At 49.7% G+C, this 6,625-nt stretch overlaps 1 pseudogene; it reads left to right on the top strand.

Moving 5' to 3' along the window:
- The first annotated feature begins 586 nt into the window (after positions 1–586).
- The window catches only part of LOC119273659, a 10,134-nt pseudogene continuing 4,095 nt past the window's right edge, over positions 587–6,625 (top strand).

Raw genomic sequence — 6,625 nt, 5'->3', positions numbered from 1 at the left:
TTGTTAGCTAACTTGTAGATCAATCCGAGCCCAACTAACCTTGTATCTATCCTGGCTTCGGCCTTATATTAACACGTACACGTCCCTGCAACATGTATACGCTTAACCCTAATTTTCACACCCGCATCGCCCGGTCACGCTGGCCATTGCTGGTCGACGGGACCAGCAGCGGGATGGCCGGCGGCTGTGGATGCCATGACGCGACCGCGCGCCAGGACGTGCAGATGGCAGTGAAACGCGCGCGGTCGCACCGCTGCGAGGAGCACAGCCCGTAGATCGCACGCAGGAGTCGCCGGGCAGGTCAGGCCACCGGCCTTGGACGTCGCTGGCCATGGATGGTTGAAGCTCGTACGTGTAGGGTTGTGTTGCGAGAGAGATTGATTGGTCGAAAAGAGTTGTGCGCACGTCCATGTCCTTGGGCCTGATATACGTATGTACAGATGCAACGGATCATGGGCTGATCTTCCTTCCTATTCCTTATGGCGGCCGAGGATTGTGTCTGTCTGCGGGCCGGGAAAACCCTAAAGCCGAAGCTAAAGATCCCAATGGTCCGCCGCTCTCGCTGCAACCATCAAGAGCGAATCACATGGCCGCCTCCGCCGGCGGAGTCGTACAACAGCAACAGGGGTGGTCCGAGCTCCCGGACGACCTCCTCGACGCGGTCTACGTCGGATGCTCCTCGGCGTACGACCGTGCCCGCTTCAGGGCGGTCTGCAGGTCCTGGCGCGGCGCGCCGTCGCGTCATGGCACCCGGGGCTGCCTGCTCTCCCGCTGCTCCTGCCCTTCACCGGTGACACTGACCACGACCAGGAGACGCGAGCGTACAGCCCCGAGGACGGCAGGGCCTTGCGCGTCCCACTCATGTGGTTCCCGAGAGGCACTAGGCTCGTCGGAGGCCACGACGGTGGCTGGGTCGTCGGCGTGACGCTCGGATCCGGGATCTCGATCATCAACCCCTTCTCTGGTGCTGAGGTGGCTCTCTCCGAGAAAAAGAGGACTATTTGTTGTAGATGCCGAAACCCGTGGACATTCGATCCCACCGCCATTAAAAACATCGTCTCCGCCAAAAAAATCGTCTTCTCCAAGGAACCTTCCTCGACCGGCTGCATTCTCGCTGCGATGACCACGGAGTCGTCGGAGTGCAAGATAGCGCTTTGCACGATTGGCTCTCCAGGCGGATGGACAACAAATGGATATGGCGGATGGGGCCTTATCCGTACGGTGCTCACAGACATCGCCTTCTGCAATGGAAGGCTACATGGCCTGACGCACAATCAAATTCTCATATTCAACATGAACACGTACAAAGATGACACCCCACAGGTCACCAGTGTCTACCATCAAACCGTCTCAACGCGCGTGTTGCAATTCTTCGAGCTCGATGTGATTTCGATCTTGAAATACATCTTCGAGTTGCATGGCAAGCCGGTGACTGCAGTCAAGGTCGGACCAACAAGCGGTTTGTTGCAAAGATCAATTTTTCAGGGTGTTCGAGCTCTACAATCTGAAGGAAGTGACGAGCCTGGAAGACCATGCATTGTTCTTGGGGCCAACAGGCTGCAAGGCGGTGCACATGCCGGGCACGGGCAGGCGTGGCGGGGTGGAAACAAACCACATCTACTATTCCGAGGGACATTTGTCGTTCCATGATGATGTGGAGAGCTTACCGAGGTGGGACCTTTGTGGTTGCGTCGTGTACTGCGGGGAAAGCAAAGGCATGCATCGCTTGGGGAAGATCATGTCACGAGGATTTCATTACCTCGACAAGAATAGTAGTAACAGCTGCATCTGGCTTCTACCTCCAGTCAACTAGTTGCTTGTCAATGCATGCTTGTTCGTACACTCTTTTTTTCGTGAATATGTCTGTACGCACTTATCTTAACTATGATTGTTATCGGCAATATTCAATACTATAGTTTATCGGTTGACTATGCATAAAAAACATTGATGGAACCATGATATATCATTTTTCCTATTATTCTGTCGACTGTTCTGCAAGTCGCGCTCAGTCAAAATTTCATTATTGCTTTTTTTTTGCGGGTAAAAATTTCATTCATTGTGTTGGGTGAGGTCTTAAATTACACATCAGGAAGATCTTGAATACAAAGGTTAGTTGTATAAATCACGCAGATTACATGTTTTTGAGATTAAGAAACTACGGGCGGTAGCTCCAGCAGCTGTCACATTTTCGAAATGCGCTTGGCGTACAAATGCTCCCTATTCCTGTAGCTATAGTTTAACCGAACTAAGTTGCAAGAGAGGATTACCCTATAATTAATGGTAGAATATGACATTAATGGCGTAGCACTACAGGAACAAGATTAGATAATTAATTTGTTGCCTATATACACACCAGGTAACATAACTATACATCGCCAAAGAGAGAAAATCATATAAGTTTAAGAATATGGATGCCTTTTAACATAAAATCGAGATAAAGGCTTGAGCGAGGAATTAGAAGTCCGGAGGCAGAACCCAGACACAAGCATTACCGCCATCCTCGTGACGGTAGTGGTATCCCTGTGATATGATCCTCTCCGTGCGATCCATCCCTATACTTTTTCTGTAATACACGGTGTAACTGCCGAGGTCGAGCCCTTTTGAGCACTCTAGGTTATGGTTTGAATGTAAGTGTTGCTTGGAGTAGTAAATGTGATTCCTTTTTACCCTGTTGTGTCCAGCAGTCAAAGACACATGCACCGCCTTGCTGCATGTTGGCCCCAAGAATAAAGCATGCTCACCCAAACTCGTCACCTCTATCCGTTTGAACCTGTGGTGTGTTGGCCGCGTTGTGCCTCTATCAGCAAGCTGGAAAACCCTAAAAGTTTTAGCTTTGAAGCAGCCCACGTATGACGGGGACTCCACAGCTATCGCTAGTTTGCCGCATAGCTCCAAGATGTATGTTTGGTGGTACCGGAACTCAAACCACACATACAAGAACTCTCTCTTTTCAATCAGAACACCGTTTTCATTCGTGCTGATGTTGAACCTAAACAATTTGCCGGACATAAGGGCATAGATCATGCCGTTGCAGAAGGCGATGTCTGTTATCTCCTCATATTCGGAAGCGACACATCCTCTTGTCGTCCACCCATGATTCGGACTGCCAATTTTGCATACCGCTATCTTGCATCTTGTGGTTATCGCAGCAAGGACGCATTCACTCGAGGAGGGGTCCTCCGAGAAGATGATTTTCTGAACGGAGACAAGATTGGCTCTCTGATTGAATGCCAGCAGCCGTTTGGTTGGGCATTTACACCCAATGATGTGTAACGCCCCAAGATCGGAGCTTCACATGCCTTCCATGTTTCCGGGTTTCGTCGTGTGTTTTGTTTGGCTCATCGTTTTCATCTTTGCATCATGAGCATTTGCATCATGTCATCATGTCTTTAATCTTTGCATCTCAAATCAAATAAATAAATCGTATGGATTTTCAGTCCATTTAAACCGAGGAAGTTCACCTGGTGGTTTCTCTATATAACATATCCTCCTAATAATTATGGAACTATTATTAAATATTCCATTCTTTTGGAATTAACCGTTGACACACTTGCAAATAAATCCCAATGCCTTGGTTATCTCAATTCTTGGTCTCTGACTTGTCCTCATTTTCTTTTATCGTTTTATCGAGGCTCTTCCTAGATGTTCAACATTTTTGGAAGCTTCGGATCCCTACTTTTTTTCAAACGAGTTGAATTAAATTCAAATACATTTGAATTTATTCTTTCAATCTTGGTCTTTCCTAATTTTCTCGGTCCTAACATATTTTTGTGAGTCCGGGAAAACTATCCGCGCATCCAACTTCGTCCCCTATCCTCTCTTTATTTTCTTCCTTATCTCTGTTTTTTTTCTCTTTTGAGTGAGAGAGAGGAGTTCAGCTTAGGTCAGCCACAGCCCAGTTGGGCCTCTCCTTCCGCGTCGGCCCACCTAGGCCAACTCCAGCCGCCGGCCGCCGCCACACGCACACCCTCACGCATCGAGCCAGGAGGCGCTCGATCCCCTTCTCTCCCTCGCAGCCTCGCTCTCACCCTCATCCTCTCCCCTGCACCGCTTCGCCAGGGAGAGCAACTCTCCAGCACGCGCGCCCCTCTCTTCCATTCGCCCCTCTCCCTTGACCCCCCTCCTGCTTCCCTCCGTCGCACCGTCCCTCAAGCTCCTGCAAGCCGCGACCTCCGCTGCCCCGCGAGCACTTCCTCTGCGCCAGCTCTCCTCTGCCTCCTCGCTACCTTGTCGAGGGAGCACTAGCCTTGCTTCCTTGGCTGCCCTGCCGATGCTCCTTCGGCCACTCTTGACCCCGCCGAAGCTCCGTCACCTGATGCCCCACCAGGACCCCGCGAGGTCCATCAAGTTCGGCGCCTTCCCAAGCCCAGCGCCCGTCTTTCTCCTTCCTCTGCGCCGCCTCCAATGTTTGTGGTGCCCTACATCTCGGCCCGAGCAGCGCTGCCTCGTTGCCTTGCTCCTGTGATGCCCTCGCCGTCGTTTCCTTGATTCATGCCAAGGCCGACGCAGGCCATTTCTTCCAGCTGCCACTCATCCTTGGCGACATGGCCTCTGCCTCCTTTAGACGACCCGTTGCTGCCGTGCACAAATTTTGCCGTGCCCTGTTGTGTGTGCTCTCCGCAGCCTGGCACCGTTGACGTCAAGACCGTGGTCGCCAAGCTCCTCTTCTAGAGTCGTCAAAGTGCACGAGGACCTCGATGTATGACTACACGATGACGCGCCAAGTTCCCCTCCGATCGTGTACAACTGCTCACGCGGAAGACCATGTGTACCACTACACCCGAAGACCTTGAATGCACCAAGTTCCACTACCGCCAACTTATACGACTACCGTCGCAAGAACCAAGACCGGCAAGTCCGAAGACCCAAGTACCATGACGCCGAGTACCCCTTCGGATCGCCAAGGTGGATCTCGAACGTTGACGAGGTTCCGATAAGACCGTCGACGTGTACAGCCACAATGTGAACGGGTGCCGACGACCCCGAAGACCTATGTTACACCAAGTACCACGATGACCTACGACATGTACCCCTACATCGCACCGAAACGCCGAGTTTCTTGCCGTGCCCCTGAACATCTACGGAAACTTGTGAGACAAAGAACGTGAACGACTACCGTCGCCACGAGAATGACTACTTCCCACAACGAACCGTGAACAACTACTTCCTCTACCATCGCCGAGTACCACTACTTCCCACGACAATCGTGAACGACTACACTGCTTGACCCGAATCACTCCGATAACGCACGCTTCGAAGGTATAACCCCGAGACGACCGCTCGTGAACGAATGCATTGTGATGTATGAGATGCTCGTGCTTGCACCGTGCTCGATTTGTCGGTGCACGTTGCCCTCTTTTACCTTGTCACCGTCATGTGGGAACCCGGTAACTGGGAGCACCCCACCTTTTATCGCATGTCACGCTCCCGTCGCACTTTCTTTGCACCGGGATCTCAATCGAGTTACCGGAACCGGAACGTTGTCGTGGCACCGTTTCGTTATCGTTGTTGTGACTGCCCTTTTCATTTCTGCCACGATGACAAATGCTTCTTAATATGCTCTTGTCAACTTTTCTTAAAATTGCATAAAACTTGCTCATGTCATGTGCATCATGATAATAACATTTAAATGTTTAAAATTGTTGTTGTACCAAGTTGATAAATGCATATGGGGATTTACCGGGTTTGTTGTTTATTGTATCCGGCCCCATTTAAATTGTTTAGGTGGTTTAGTCTTGTTATGGTTCACCTCTTGCCATGTTAACCAACATTTAATATTGTTGAGTACCTAAACAAGAGAGAACTAAATAAGTCATGTGGTGTTCCGTCAATATGCAACTAGTTGCATATTGAGCTCCACTTAATTTGTAGCTTTGTTTTGTGCATTTTGCCATGCCATGTTTTTTTAAACCGGACATGCATCATACTTGGTTGTGCATCATGCCATGATTATGTGGTGGTTGTTTACTATGTTGTTTGTTTCTTTTCAGTGTTGCTTCCTCGGATTAGTTCCGATAATGTCGCGTTTGTGAGGATTCGTTCGACTACGTCCGTTTGTCTTCTTCATGGACTCGTTTTTCTTCCTTGCGGGATCTCAGGCAAGATGACCATACCCTCGAAATCATTTCTATTTTTGCTTGCTAGTTGCTCGCTCTTTTGCTATGCCTATGCCGCGATATCTACCAATTGCTTATCATGCCTCCCATATTGTTGAACCAAGCCTCTAACCCACCTTGTCCTAGCAAACCGTTGTTTGGCTATGTTATCGCTTTGCCTAGCCCCTCTTATAGCGTTGTTAGTTGCAGGTGAAGATTGGAGCTTGTTCCATGTTTGGAACATGGATATTTTGTTGGGATATCACAATATTTCTTATTTAATTAATGCATCTATATACTTGGTAAAGGGTGGAAGGCTCGGCCTTATGCCTGGTGTTTTGTTCCACTCTTGCCGCCCTAGTTTCCGTCATATCGGTGTTATGTTCCCGGATTTTGCATTCCTTACGCGGTTGGGTTATAATGGGAACCCCTTGACAGTTCGCCTTGAATAAAACTCCTCCAGCAAGGCCCAACATTGGTTTTACCATTTGCCACCTAGCCTTTTTTTCCCTTGAGTCGGCCGGTTCAAG

The sequence above is a fragment of the Triticum dicoccoides genome, chromosome 3A (assembly GCF_002162155.2).
Source record: "Triticum dicoccoides isolate Atlit2015 ecotype Zavitan chromosome 3A, WEW_v2.0, whole genome shotgun sequence".
Taxonomy (NCBI): domain Eukaryota; kingdom Viridiplantae; phylum Streptophyta; class Magnoliopsida; order Poales; family Poaceae; genus Triticum; species Triticum dicoccoides.
This window is presented reverse-complemented; position numbering and strand designations above follow the sequence as displayed.